Here is a 16,404-nt window from a genome sequence, read left to right on the forward strand (position 1 = left end):
ACCCCCCACACGCAAAGCAAGCCGTGTTCAAAATACATACTGCATTTTCAAAAGTCCCCCCAAAACAACCCTCTTTCCCCAGTAATTGCAAGGACTGCAAATTACCCACCCCTACACACGTGAACACACAAACTGCTTTTATATTACCTCTAACCACCCCATCACCAGCACTACCACAATGTTTTTGCACACCAGACAGTGAAGCATACCCAGGTGACAACCTGCCATACAATTGGACAGCAGTGCCACCTAATGCGGAATTGGATTGGAAGCCAGCAAATGACTTCTTGCTGGCTTCCATGTGGCAAAGTGGTGCCAGCACTGCTGCCGCATCTATAAGTAAACATTTTGTGTGGGAGGGGGCCGGTAAAAAAGCCTCAGGGGGCCGCATTCGGCCCGCGGGCCTTAGTTTGAGGACCACTGGTATACACCAATATACAAAATACAGAATTGGTACAAAATACAGAATTGATACAAAATACAAATTTGATACAAAATACAGAATTGGTAATGACCGTGGCAAAAGTAACATGATACATAAAATGTATAATTAATTCTAAGACACAAAAGGGGGAGAGAGCCCTGCCCTTGCAAGCTTGCAATCTACTAAAAAAGACAGAGGATATATTGGTAAATTGTGTAGCACAAAGCTGAATAATGAAACACTGTTCATTCACAGCAGGGCAGCAGGGGTTACATGCCAGTGTGCTTTAGCATACATACAGTTTTGTTTGTAAAATGTATTCCTGTTGAAGTCTGCAAAGGCAAGAACAAATAAGAGAAAAATTGCTGGTCTAGACTATAGTATTGTGTATCAAAGCCAGACGAACACAATTTCCCACCCAGAGTACCCGTACAATAAGTAGCTATTTATAAATAAAAATATTTATTTTCTGAAAAACCACATATCAAAGATCTGTATGTACACCTTTAGTAATTCACTTTAATTTGTTATTGTGATTTGTTGTTTACTTCTTTACGTAGCATTTCTTTCCAAGGAATGTCAGCCACACTGAAGATACAGTTAGGGCCATACACTTATTGATTTTTTCCCAGCAGACTGACACAATGGCCACTCAATCATGCTCAATCAACCAGCCAAAATAATTCACCTATATCAATTGATCCAGACTGAAACATCTCACACAATAGGGGGGTGGGGAAACAGCAGCAGCAGTGGTAGATCAGCAGCCAACCAACTGACCCCCCCCCCCCCCCCCACACACACACACACACACACACACACATACCTTCCCCATCTAAAATAAGGCTACAAACAGCAAAACAACACTAGCTTACATTCCAGTCCTTTGATCAAAATAATTTCTCTGGACCTGTTTCTTGTTATCTATCTACTAAATGATATCCTGATTTTTTGCAAAAACCTTAGTAGAACACTGTCTTCATATTAAAAAAAGTTCTGCAGCACTTCAAAACCTGTGGCTTGTACGCAAAACCTGAGAAACATATATGGTGATTGAACCTCCATCTAATTCCTATGCATAATTTTCTTCTGCATAAAGTTTTGCCACATCTCAAAATGATCACAGTGGTCTTAGAGTGGCCAGTGGCTACCACCTAATTCAAAGGAGTGCAGAACTGGGTTGCTAAATTTCATTTCTGACAGAGTTTCTCCCCATTCACCACTCACAAGATCGCAAAAAGACTGAGATCTTGCAAAATTCTAAAATATCTATTTACCTCCACTCCTTCACTATCCCTTGTATTTGAAGCAGATGCTTTTGAAAACACCATTGGTGTCATCTTGCCCTAGCAAGTTAGTCTAAAAGCTTTAATACATCTTATGTTTTTCACTCTCACAAACTATCTTCATCTGAAACAAATTATGACATCAAGGATTGGGAACGTCTTTCTTCCAAATCAATTCCAGAAGAATGGTGCTGCTTGCTTGAGGGCATAAATAACCCAATTCTGGTGTTCACCAATTGCAAGAAGTTTGAGTACCTCCAATCTACTACGTAAATGTTTGAGACTTTGCCAAGCTAGATGGACATTATTCTCCTGAGGTTTAACTTTTATGTAAGTTTCCTCCCAGTGTCAGAGAAGTAAGGCCGATTCCCTCCCAGTTATGTTTCTGGAGGCACCAGGCCACTTGTCCTCCCTGGACACCACTCTGTCCCCGAAAAACGTCTTAAAGATCAGCCTGATCTGCTAAACAAAATAAAAGTTTCGACCAGTTTTCCTGAGACACCTAACATTATCTGTTAATATTATAGACTTTCTTCACAAGGATCAATAGGAAAAAAATAACAATGTATTTCAGATTCAAAAACATATTTTGTATAAATAACAAAAATTACTTTAGCTAAAACTTTTAATGACTAATTTAGTTTTACAAGCTTTCAAAACCTTCTTCAGACATGATACAGAAATACTACAATTGCATCAGAAACATACAAGAACTGCATCAGAAACATACGATTATGGTTTGTCCAGCACTACTTTGCATGGTTGTGGTCTATACTTAGGATTAACACCAGTTTGTCGGGCTAGTAAAAAAGGGCGCACAGGGATAGTGCACAAAAAGGGCGCCGCCATAGAATGCAATGCAAAATATCGGCTATTCGGCGCCCGGCAGGAAAAAAGGGCGCCCGAGAAATAGCGGTTACAGGGATCGTGGTAACTAAAGTTTTCGTTTACAGGATAAGGTTTATAACAATTATCGTTTACAAGTTCGTTTTGACTTTGTGTTATACTTATTTTATTGTTTTTAAATTTCGCTTACATGAGTTTTACGTATTTTTTTTCGTTTTAAAATATCGCTTACAAAACTATAACCACTAAATTTTCGTTTACACTTCTTTTATCATTTAAAATTCGTTTTCATATGTATAATGCTTAAATAACATTTCTCAGCCTGATTGTATTAGAAATACATCGCTTTTGGTATTAACTTTGTTTTTACACTTATAATGCGTTTATTATAGTTAATAAAATATCGCCTTTAATATTACTGTTATTTTAAGATTTCTATTGCATACGTGATTGTAAGGCTATCTATTGTATTGTGTGTGTGTATATATATATATATATATATATATATATATATATATATGTATATATATATATATATATATATATACATATAAATATATACCTTTTTCTACTTATAATATTATTAATATATACGTGATTTTAAGGCTAGTTATTCTATTACAAATATATAAATTATTTTATTCATGTTATTTGTAGTATTTTAAGGATTAAATATATTATTGTTTATATGTGTTTAGCGTGTTTTTGCGGTGGGGACAGTTAGTTTTAGGCACCACCAGGGGGGTCTTAGGTTTAGGCACCACCAGGGGAGTCTTAGGTTTAGGCATCACCAGGGGGGTCTTAGGTTTAGGCACCACCAGGGGGGTCTTAGGTTTAGGCACCATCAGGGGAGTCTTAGGTTTAGGCACCACCAGGGGGGTCTAGGGTTAGGGATAGGTACAGGGAGGGTTAGGTATAGTTACAGTGCAATATACACCACCAGGGGGGTGGTTAGGTTTAGACACCACCAGGGGAGTATTAGGTTTAGGCACCACCAGGGGGGTCTTAGGTTTAGGCACCATCAGGGGAGTCTTAGGTTTAGGCACCACCAGGGGGGTCTTAGGTTTGGGCACCACCAGGGGGGTCTTAGAATTAGGCACCACCAGGGGGGTCTTAGGTTTAGGCACCACCAGGGGGGTCTAGGGGTTAGGGATAGGTACAGGGAGGGCTCTGTATGAGAGTAAGGTTACCTATAGTTACAGTACAATATATGTAATATATACAATTTATTACATTATGTGTATTTACACAAAGGGGGTTCTAGGTGTTAGGGATAGGTATAAGGAGAGATATCTGTGACCCTAAAGTTAGGTATAATTGCAGTAAAATACCTGAAAAATCTACCATTCTATTACTATGCTTAATATATGTGTAAATATCGTTTTTGTTATAGACGCTATTTGACGTTTCATTTCAGAATTCGTTTACTGTTATAGACGGTATTTTGCCATTTCATTTCCGTTTATTTAACCTATTTAGCACTACATTATCGTTTATAACCTCTTAAATGAAAAATATGGCTTTGCATTCAAACTTACAATTTCGGCTACACCCCACGCCCTTTTTTCCAGGCGCCCTTTTTTGATAGACGCCTAGTTTGTATGTATATTATTTATATTATATCATATGGTTCATGCACCAGCACTTTATAGAATCAGATAAGTTTTTCACCAGTAACCTAATGAAAATTCTGTTATCCTTGAGGTAACTCATGACCCAGGTCATACTCCTGTGAGGACTCTGCTTAGCCCTTGCTGGGGAGGTCAGCCTTGTCATTGCACATTGTTTCAATTGGCATGGACCCCATATGGTCTTTGTGTTGTTTTTATTGTTTTTAAGTCTGTGTTTTGTCTTCTATTGGCTAAGTGTTAATAAAATTAGGCTGTTTTGATACACATTACATTGTGGATGTTTGCGTTATTTCTGGTCAGGTACTCATATAAATAGTCAGTGGTGCTATTAAGGGAAAATGACCTCTCCATAGCACAAATCCCTCTGTGAAAATGCAGCTTGCAAACATACCCAGACACTGGTGAGGCTGTGGGGCAGCATAGAAGCAGACCGTCCTATACTGTAGGAGGCAGATGCCAGTAGTGCCTGGATTGATGACAGGGATTGTATGCCTGGCTATAGGGCGGGTCTGTGCCCAGACTGTTGTTCAGCTTGAGAGAGGATTAAGTCTGTTAACCCAGGGGTCCCCAACCTTTTTGAGCCCGGGGCCCACAATCCCGACCAAAATTTTCTCCGGGGCCCCTCGGGAGTGGGGGGTGGAGGTTGGGCGTAGTTAGTGGCGGCGGCAGCCCCCTCCTTTCCCCGATTTTGAGTGTAGTATATAGGTAAGTAGGTATCTAGGTATAGTTGCCCCCAGTATAGGTAGCTAACACAGTTGCCCCTATATAAGGACTATAGTTGCCCAGTATAGTCAGTTAGGTAGTATAGTTACACCAATATAGCTAGTACAGTTACCACAGTATAGCAAGTACAGTTAGCCAAGTATAGCAAGTACAGTTAGCCCAGTATAGCAAGTACAGTTACCCTAGTATAGCTAGTACAGTTACCCCAGTATAGCTAGTACAGTTACCACAGTATAGCAAGTACAGTTACCCCAGTATAGCAAGTATAGTTAGCCCAGTATAGCGTAAAGTTAGCCCAGTGTAGCCAGTAGTTACCCCAGTATAGCTGCCCAAGTGTAGCTAGGATAGGTGCCCTTTCCCCCCCCTCCCCCCTGCGGTCGCCGCTCCTGTCACCTTATGAGCAGGCTGCCGCTTGCCACTTCCTTCCTTATATTCCCCATAGCTCCTCTCCTCGTTGCAGCAATTCTTATTACAGCAGCACTTCCTGCGCGGCTGCTGTCAGGAAGGGAAGGAAGCAGGGCAGCGGCTTCCTGTAGCGGCGATCGCCGTTACCATGGGAACCGCTTTCCCACCTCCTTCCCTCCTTACAGTAGCCGCACAGGAAGCGCTGCTTTAATAAGAAATGCTGCAAATAGGAGAGGGGCTATGGGGAATATAAGGAAGGAAGCAGCCGCCTGCTCATAAGGTAACAGGAGTGGCGGGGGGGGGGGGGGGGGGAGGGAGAAAGGACAGATCCGCCGCGGCCCCTCAGAAATCTGCCCACGGAGGGTTGGGGACATCTGTGTTAATCTGTTAATAACACTCCCATAACTTCAGATCCCAAAGCACGGTGCTTGGGAGTAATATTTGACTCATCTCTCTCTTTTATTCCTCATGTTCACTCCCTAACCAGCTCCTGTGATCTGCAACTCAAAACATATCTTACATCCGACCTTTTATCACTCGAGACACAACTGAAATGTTAATAAATGCTCTTATAATATCTCGTCTGGACTACTGTAACATACTACTTTGTGGACTACCTACTAACAGACTGGTCCCGCTCCAGTCGGTACTGAACTCAGCTGCTCGTCTCATTCAGCTTTCTTCTCGGTCTTCCTCTGCTGCCCCTCTCTGTCAAGCTCTTCACTGGCTGCCAATTAACCAGAGGATCCAATACAAACTCTTACTCTCCACAATCTCTCTCCCCGGTACATATCCTCACTAATTTCCAGATACCAACCCAATTGCAATCTCAGATCTGCACATGATCTTCTGTTGTCCTACTCTAGAATTACCTCCTCAACTTTACATTTACAAGATTTTGGACGCGCTTTCCTCCTCCTCTGTAATGCCCTCACACAACACATCCGTCACTCGCCAACCTTTGTTACCTTTAAACGCTCTCTAAAACTCACTTTTTACGACAAGCATATGCGCTACCTTAGGCCACTTCCCTTTGTCCTAAAACCAAATTGCACTCCTACTAGGTATCCTAAAACACACTGCCTCAATACGTGTGTTGTATACTACCCTTCGTCATGTCCCCCCCCCCCTTTCCCTTTACATTGTAAGCTCGCAAGGGCAGGGCTCTCTCCCCCTTTTGTGTCTCGGAAATCATTATACATTTTATTCATCATGTTACTTTTATCACTGTCATTAACAATTCTGTATTTTGTATTCTGTATTTTGTATCGTTTTTGTATTTTGTCACTAATTATGTATCTTGTTTATTGGTGTACACCATTGTCTATATTATTATGTACCCCATGTTCGTTTCTTACTTTGTACAGTGCCACGGAATATGTTGGCGCTTTATAAATCAATAATAAATAATAATAATAACTTGGCTCTGCTCTGGACCACCTGAATCACAGCACTGGCTGGACAGAATATTTCACATTTACTGTATTTCTTAAAAGCATCTGTACAAAGTTCTTTTGATCCCAAAATTGTTTTTTTTACAATATTTATATCATTGAAGAAGACTATGGGAAAAAATGTGACTTATGCTTAAACATCACATATTTGATGTGCTGTATGTTGTACAACTGCTTAGACATTAGCAATTGGCATGCCAGAAATGCTAGGCAAAATATTACAAGTAAAGCAATGATAATTGACTTTTCACACTCAAAGGGTTATTGTGTGAGTCCAACAGGAGGCCTGACTTCTGTGACCTTCAGGAAGATTTTTTTCCCCTCTCTGTTTTGCTAGTAATTGAGAAAAGGGAAGGGGGGAAACTAATAATGAAGGAATTCTTTGCAGTTGTTGGAGGTGGGGATTTACAAAAGCTCTGCTTGGTTAACCTATTGCCAAGCTTCTGTTAGGCTCATACAAAAGACACATTGTGCTTTAACACTGGGCTCGTGTGCACCAACTACAGAGCACAACCTCCAGAAGGAAAGTCTCAGAGTTAGTGTTCTAATTCATTGTGGCACAGTACATGTCACACCTCTAGCCTATAATGGATATTTAATATATTCTGCTATAGAAATACAATGCTTGCATGGCTATTAAGGCATGCTTGTTTAATTCCTGGATGTGTAATGTATTCACTTCAGATTGTTTATGTTGTAAAGATTTCTCATTATGAATCATGTTCTGCGGGTAATGTTGCCATGCACAGCTAGTGCACCGCAATATTACAGCTACTAACGGCAACACATAGGTAATGCAAGCATTGTTGTGGTAAAGCCCATTATGCAATTTGCCTAATCTATGGTACTACAGCAACGCTTGCATGACCTATATACAATGAGTCATGCTTATTGCTCTAAGTGCGGTACTCTGCTGCCACTAGTACACAGAATTGTTCAGTAAGCCAGCACCTATTCAGCAAGGAGTGCTTAGGCTAGTCTCCCTAACACTGCTACTGCCTATAGAGCGCACCCTAGTGGCTGTAACTCAAGCGCTTTGAGTCCAACAGGAGAAAATTGCAATATAAATGTTATTTGTCTTGTCTAGTACTGGTAAGATTGCTGTACACTGCCTGCGCATGGTACCAGTACTAATGGCAACCCACAGTATAGGGGTGAACTGAGCATTGTTGTGGTAATACGCTTTATGTTATTTGCGTAATGCACGGTACCACAGTAACGCTTACATGACCTATATACAGTGGGTTGCGCTTACTGCTAATATTGCTTTACGTTGTCTGTGCATGGCAATATCACTGGCAGTATGTGAATCAGAGCCCTATATTTTATATCTGTGAATGCCTATAAACAGAAGCAAGCTGTGTACCCCCAAAACAGTGACAACAATGAATATACAAATCTTTGTATCTAGCTACTTTGTTTTTTACATAGGGAACATACAGTATAAGTATATATATTATAAACCTAAGCTTCCAGCACTGCAAGATAGGGTTACTATCATCTAAGCAACTGCGCCACCCACTCATTTTGTCGCTTATTGTAATGGGCTTACAATGATTCTGGCTGCTCCATCAGCTTTAATGCTTTTTGTTCCATGTTTACACAGGTTTCTGTACACTCCAACTGAACACAAATGAATGGCGCTTAAAGTATATGGATAATGTTTAAGATTTTTTTTTGTTTCAAAATCTATTTTATTGAGTGTATCAGCAGTAGAGTATTGTACCGTGTTAGCTATCAGTAAAAACAAGAAGTTTTGAGTCAGGATGATACCATTTATTGACTAACTTAAAAGTATAAGAGGAAGCTTTCAGCTGGGCAACCTTTGTCAGACTGTAATCCTGTTTGCTTACAAGTTGTTGGAACAGACTTTTGGCAGGCATAAATACATGTCATTAACCACCTGAGGAATGCAGTGTTAAACCCCCCTAAGACCAGACCATTTTTCTGTAAATAGGCCACTGCAGCTTTAAGGCCTCGCTGCAGGGCCGCACAACTCAGCACACAAGTGATTCCACCCCCCCTCCTCCTTTTCTCCCCACCAACAGAGCTCTCTGTTGGTGGGGTCTGACCGCTCCCCCAGTGTTTATTTATTTTTAGATTGCAGCGCTGTACAGCCTGATTACATGGCGGTGTCGCCATCTAACAGTCTCCAAGTGGTGATCGCTGCTGGAAGACTGAAGGTGGAGCGGAGCTTCCAAGCGGAGATGCGCGCGCATCGGCTCTCCTGCTAGCCCCATTGAAAGCTGTTCACGACAATCGTGGAGCGGTTGGCTAGTAGTTAAGATGCCTTTTAAATGAAACAGAACATCTAAGTGGGGTCTTGAGAGGTTGTTTGCTGATTAACAGATTAGACCCCTTGTTTACTCAATCCCTCACAGAACTGGGACTCAGACTGTCACAGAGGCATTGTGAGTTCCGAGTTCACAGGTTTTAGCTACAAGCAGAGTGGAAGTAATATTTGTCTAGGCTTAGAAAGAGTTATGGCATTAAATACCTTCAGCCCCTGACCAGTATAAAAAGTTTTTGTCCTTATTCAAGCCTTTATCCACAGCTTTGAACCAATGTATACATTTTGGCTTTGCTATTAATCTATCTGTCGACGATTTGAAGCCACCCTTCAGGGCGGTGACACGAAGATCATTCAAGCTGTGTCCATTGAAACAAAAGTGTGTAGCAACTGGGAGTTCAGATTCAGGATTGTTAATAGTGTGCCTGTGTCCATTCATACGTTTGCGCAGAGTTTGTCCAGTTTAGATACCTTTGGGGCATTTAGCACACATGATCAGATACACCAGATTAGTGGAATCACAGGAAAATATGCCTTGTATTCTGTACTCCTGTTGTGAACCTGGTATCGTTAACCTGTCAGTGTAGTAGATGTGTCTGCAGGTCTCACACCGTTTTTGTCGGCAGGGCGATGTTACGTTCTGTTGTGGTCTATTCAAAGAGCTCCTGACATTCATCTGTTTTAGTTTGGGTGGTTGTCAATATGCCAAGAGGGGAGGTTTAGGTAATATCTTTCTCAGCCTGTAAACTTATGTAAAATGGGATGAAGTTCCTTTGCAATCCTCCTTAAGATTTCCAGGTGTGGGTTATAGGTGACAACCATTGGGACATGGCCCTCTTCCTGGTTTTGCTTATATTTCAGGAGCTGGGTACTGGGGATGATGTTAGCTTTCCTGATTTGGGCCTCAGTCTTAGGAGGACTTTAATCTTGTTTAATGTAAAGGTTCTTAAGGGGATGCAGGTGTTTGTCTCTGTCCACCCTGTCAGAACAAATCCGGTTGCACCTTATTATTATTTATTATTTATATAGCGCCGACATCGTCCGCAGAGCTGTACAGATTATATTGTGTTGTCACTAACTGTCCCTCAGAGGGGCTCACAATCTAATCCCTACCATAGTCATATGTCTAGTGTAGTGTATATATCATAGTCTAGGGCCAATTTTGGGGAAGCCAATTACCTCTCTGTATGTTTCTGGGGATGTGGGAGGAAACCAGAGCACCCAGAGGAAACCCACACAGACACGGTTAGAACATACAAACTCCTTGCAGATGTTGAGCTGGCTGAGATTTGAACCGGGGATTCAGTGATTGCAAGGTAAGAGTGCTAACCCCTACGCCACCGTGCTGCCCCTTATAGCTTTTTGCTTGGCTGTAAATTATTGAGTTCTTAATGTGCCTGTGGTGGAAAATGTCATACCTGAGGTATGTGGGATGGTCTGTTTATTTCTGGTACATAGACTTATGTAGGTTGTTTTCCCTGATGGCGTCCAGAAAGTGAATCTCAGTGTGAGAGTAGGTACGTTTCAATTTGATTGTAGGATGGAAGACGTTGAAGTTCCTGTGGAATTGGAGAAGATCATCCTCACTTGTGAACCAGATGATTAAAATATCAATAAAATTAAAGTAGGCCATAGGTTTTATTTGACAAGCATTGGGGTATTCCTCTCCGATTTTGGCCATAAAGAGATTTGCATACCGTGGTGCAAACTGGACAAATTTGAACATTCTGACACAACACACAATGGGATCTTGCAGGAGTCTGTGCATAGTCTGGTAAAAATTAGAAAGGAAAAGTAAGAAAGAAAAATAAGAAAATCAGGAGTAAAAAAAACCACATGCACGACCACAGATTATCAGAATGAAACTGGAGATGGTGTGATTACAAACATTAATGTTACAAGTGGCACAGACATGGGGCGGAGTATAAACTCCAAAAATCTTCTGCCCCAACCCCCTTGCTTTTAACTTCAGCAGGATGGGAGATGATTGCTCCTTCAACCCTCACTGCCCAGCTTGCCACACAGTGTTTAATTATCTATGGACCCAAAACCACACTTGTTAATTCATACGCGCCTTCCCAGCATGCACCACTCTCTGAAATCAGAATAATTTAATTTCGCCAAGCATGACTGGGTCATGCTTGGAATTGGATTTGGCATACAGGACAACGGACAAGTAATGCTGATAAGCAAAAGCACCATATACAATAAGCATAATATACACAATTTACAGCAGTGTAGATACAATCTATTGGTAGCAGTGAAAACCTAAGAGGGAGGACATTGAGAGAGTTCAGGAGGTTGACAGCCAAGGGAAAGAAACTGTTCATGTGCCTTGAGGTCTTGGTGGTGATGGCACGAAACCTGTGAGGGATCACTGGCAATCTTCATGGCCCTGGAACACGGTTTCCCAATTATCCTCTCCGCTGATCTGATGACCCTCTGTAGTTTGAGTCTGTCACTGGTGAAGGAGCCAGCATACCAGACGAGGATGGAAGAGCAGAAGACAGACTCAATAGTGGCAGAGTAGAAACTTGTCAAAAGCTCTTGGGCCATGCCAAACTTCTTCAGTTGTCAAAGAAAGAATAACCTCTGCTGTGCTTTCTCTTGGGTGGCGGCGGTGTTGGCCTTCCATCTCAGGTCATTTGAGATGGTTGTGGCCAGGAGGCGAACGGATGGTACTCTGACAACTTCCGTGCCATTGATGAAGATTGGTGGTGGGGTGGGGGACATGCTTCCAAAAGCAATGATCATTTCGTCCTGTTCTCCCTGCACCAATGGCATATTCTATCCACCTTCTGACAGTAAGCCTACTCATCATTTTTAGTGATGAGGCCAACTATGGTGGTGTAGTCAGCGAACCTTATGACTTTGACAGAGTGTGCTGTGGATCTGCAGTTGTTTGTATCTTGGTCTTGGCACCAATACAAGATGATGTGCAGAGGAATAGTGAATAAAGTGCAATAATACTTTAGTTGGGAAGGCAAGCCCACACAGACCCCCAATAGTTATGGGTTGACACCATTAAGGAATGAAGGCTTCAGGCAAAGAAAAAAAATCAGTAGTATAGATTTGCTGTCCACAAGCAGAATAAAAAAAAAAAGCCAATCAGTTGTATCGCAATAAATGAGTAAAGGAGACGGCTCGCTCCAAATGTGGAGACCTCTATCTACATACAGTTGAACTACAAGTCCCAGCATATGCTACCTCTTTGCTGTGAATTACAATTCCACCTCCAATATACAACTTTCATGTTGCTTTATAAGCCCCCAAAAATAATCTCATTATAAACTGCCTGCCATTATGAAAAAGAAACACAAATTTATAAACACATAACAATTTGTCCAATTTTAACTTACTTGCACCCATTTTTTTCATTACGATTTTTGTATTTTTGTTTAAAATAAGCCATTAGAAAAGAAAGAGGCATATAAATATATATATATATATATATATATATATATATATATATATATATATATATACATATATATATATATATATATATATATATATTTACTGTATATACACTGTATATATATATATATATATATATATATATATATATATATATACACTTTATATATTTATACTGTATATATTTATACTTCATGATGGACACATACACAAACAGAAATCTGAATGGAATTGCATGGAATTACTTTCCAATTAATAAAAAAAATTACCAAAAAAACTCTACATTTTATGAGATCTGCAATAAAATATCAAGTGGAGAACTGCAAAGTCACCCGTTTAAAGAATGGAAAGCAAAACAAATTTCAGAAGTGATCACAAAAGGCTGTAAGCGCCTACTAAAGGTAGGAGTCCGGTAAAAGTCGGGAATGTTTTCACCTGGAATGGCCTGAATGGTTTACCATCTTGAATGGGAGTCTCTTTGCTTTCCTCAGAGCTAACTCGGACATCACCCTGTGACTCAGAGAAAGAGGATGTGAACTGATCCATCCATGTCTGCTCGCTGCTCCTGTAGGAGTTTATCAATCTCATCCTGGATTTGTTCAGCAACATATGGGACTTTGTAGAGGAGTGAAAGACTATGATTCATTCTCTCTTCAATCACATGCAGATGGGTCATCACCTGAGAACTCAGCTGAGCTGCTTTTTCTGGATCCACAGTGAGTACATGTTCATAATGGTGGATGGTGTGGAACCTGTCCTTGTTCTCTGCACACACATATTTCATCAGGGCTTGGAGGATGCGGCGAGGCCGAGAAGATTCATGTTGTAGAGCAGACAGGTAGTTCTCCAGTGCAGTGCATTATTTGTCAATCAGCATGGCTTACACATGTTTCAAATGGGGCTCCACAAGCTGCTGATTCTCATGGGCTGCCTCCTTCTCCAGAGCCTTCACTATGGCCTGGTAATGTTGCATGAGTGTATGTTTCTCAGCTTTCGGCGGGTTCCTGACCTGACTTTCGACTTCTTCCCACTCTTTCTTGGCCCGGTCCATTCTATTGCAATGTTTGACCTCCAGCTGCTCTTTGGCTCTCTGGAAGTGAGCATGCTCATTGTCATCAGCCAGGATGTCCAGATAGATGTCTACATCATCAGGAGGAGCAGAGATGGCAGGGATGGTGACTTTACAAACTGCCATACAAAGTCTTCCGTATCAAAATTGTTACTGTTGCCACCACAGCCGCCATATGCAAACTGGAGACATCTTTTCTACTCAGGATTGAAGTACCAGCATGGAAACAGGGTATGGCAGGTCCCAGTGGCAGCCTTTTGGGAGCACACAGCTTTGACATCATTAATAATCTCTTTCTCTGACATTGTCCACCCATTGGTGACCTCTGTAAGGGTCTCATCATTATATTCCTCTTCATCCTTGTAAATTTCACAATAATAATTGGGATCTTCTACCACATCATCTTCATCTTCTTGCTCTTGCTCCTCATCTTCCACTGCAACATTGAAGTCTTCTACATCTGTCTCAGTTGGGAACTCACTCTTGTAAGATTCATAGTTGTCCTTATCATCATCTTCCTCATCCTCTTCTTCATCATCATCCTCTTCTGACAAAGGTTCCACTACTTTCTTCGCCCGAGGACAGCAGACATACTCTGCTCCATGGAATTGGTTTACAGCACATGGCAGCAGCATCCATTACTATGATGAACCATGACCTCTGTCACACAGGCCTCTCGTGCAATGTTCTGCCAATATTGATGGCTCTTGCGGACTTCCATTTTCACGCACCAGAAGAATATCACTAACACGGTCACCCACTAAACACTTTTAGGGCAGCACAATGTGGCTGTGACCTTTGCAGTTCTTCTTGCCCTCCTTGCACGATTTATCAATGCTGACAGGATGGTTAGAGTCCACCACATCTGTGATTTTAAAAGCAGGGTTTACCTCCCGGCAGTACTTCAGAATCTCCTCCTTATCCTGGAAGCAGATTTTACTCCCAGAAGGATCTGGCTCCCACTTGCCATTTTGTACACTGATGTGCATGTTTAATTTCCCAAAGAATATGGCCACCTCAGGCTCTGACACTGCAAACCCATCTGCTGCATTGGCAGCCAGAGCCTCGATATATCTTGCTAAGCTGGGTACAATGAGGGCAATGAGAAGGGTATGCAGGGCAGATTAGGCCATCATCTTCAGGCTGTTCTCTCCTCTGCTGCTAGATCCAGGCTAAAATGGCACCAACACCAGTTGTGTCACCACCCCCGCCTGCAGCGCAGCCTCACTACACGCTCCTTCAGCTGCGGCTCTGACTAGGAACTCGATTAGAACAATTATTGTCCCTTTCCAAGATTTTTTTATTCAGACCGATATCAAAAAATTTATGATTTGTCATGTTTCTCTTCTTTAGATGAAAACAAATCTATCACTCAATAAAAGCGAGAGAATTAATCAAACAGTATGGAAGAGGCGATATATGCATGGCTACACAGTGAAACACAAGACGACACCCCAATAGGAATACATTTAACCACTTTATCCACCACTACAGTATATCTACATCCTCTGTGACTTCATCTAAGCCACAAGGACGTAGATATACGTCTTGTAGCAGAAGCAGTGTTGTGCAGGATTGGGCTTCCTCCTGTGCACACTTCTAGCAGTATCTGATGCAGCACTAATTGGTGAAAGAGAATATATGTTCCCAGAGCCAATAAGATTGATTTTTACCATTAAAAATACTTTTATTTTCTCAGTTCATAGTGAAAAACACACACTGTAGCATTATTTCAGAATCAAATATCTTTACCATAAATTGTGACAGGAACATAATCTAAGTTTTGTGATACACAGTAAGAATAGCCAAACAAAATATGTGGTTTTTATCTACAGTAATGCTTTTTATTCTTAAACTGGAATTGGTAAAACTGAGAAATATTGTGGGTTTTTTTCAATTTTTTCCCATTTTTACCATTCAAATGTATAGAAAATAAAATTGCTCAAGTGAAAAAAATGGCATACAATGAAGGCCTCGCTTGACTTGAAAAAAACAATATATCTTTAATTTATGTGTCATAAGTAGGCATAATTATATTGCTGATTAAATAGAGACATACCTAAACTGTCAAAACTGCTTTGGTCCATAAGGGGGAAACATGGTCTGGATGTGAAGTGGTTAACAAACGTGCCCACAGCATAAAAAAAACTGAAAATTACCACTCTAAGGGAAAATTTTAAATCTGGGAAAGGAAAGTGGATATTTGAATACAAGTTTGTGAAAATGTTTCACACTTTAACCACTTCCCGACCGCCGTATTGACAATTGGCGGCCGGGAAGTGGACCCCGCAAGGACCGCCGTATTGACAAATGGCGGCGGTCCTTGTAGGGGCATGGGCGGAGCGATCACGTCATCCGTGACGCGATCCTCCGCCGCCGCCTGGCTTCGCTCACCCGCCGCAACATCCCGCCGGCCATACGGAAGCACCGGCGGGATGTTAACCCGACGATCGCCGCATACAAAGTGTATTATACAGGCTGCCTCCTGCCCTGGTGGTCCCAGTGTCTGAGGGACCACCAGGGCAGGCTGCAGCCACCCTAGTCTGCACCAAGCACACTGATTCCCCCCCTCCCTGCCCCAGATCGCCCACAGCACCCATCAGACCCCCCCCTGCCCACCCCCCAGACCCCTGTTTGCACCCAATCACCCCCCTAATCACCCATCAATCACTCCCTGTCACTATCTGTCAACGCTATTTTTTTTTAATCCCTCCCCCCCTGCCCCCTGCTTCCTCCTGATCACCCCCCACCCCTCAGATTCTCCCCAGACCCCCCCCCCCCCCATGTATTGTATGCATCTATCCCCCCTGATCACCTGTCAATCACCTGTCAATCACCCATCAATCACCCCCTGTCACT

At 41.9% G+C, this 16,404-nt stretch overlaps 1 protein-coding gene and 1 pseudogene across 8 annotated transcripts in view; both read right to left on the reverse strand.

Annotated features, from left to right (window-relative positions):
* The window catches only part of DNM3 (dynamin 3), a 629,085-nt gene that overhangs the window by 125,742 nt on the left and 486,939 nt on the right, over window positions 1–16,404 (reverse strand). The window lies entirely within an intron of this gene.
* Window positions 12,849–14,654, reverse strand: LOC137521268 (amyloid beta precursor like protein 2 pseudogene; annotated as a pseudogene).

Source organism: Hyperolius riggenbachi, chromosome 6 (genome assembly GCF_040937935.1).
Source record: "Hyperolius riggenbachi isolate aHypRig1 chromosome 6, aHypRig1.pri, whole genome shotgun sequence".
Lineage (NCBI taxonomy): Eukaryota > Metazoa > Chordata > Amphibia > Anura > Hyperoliidae > Hyperolius > Hyperolius riggenbachi.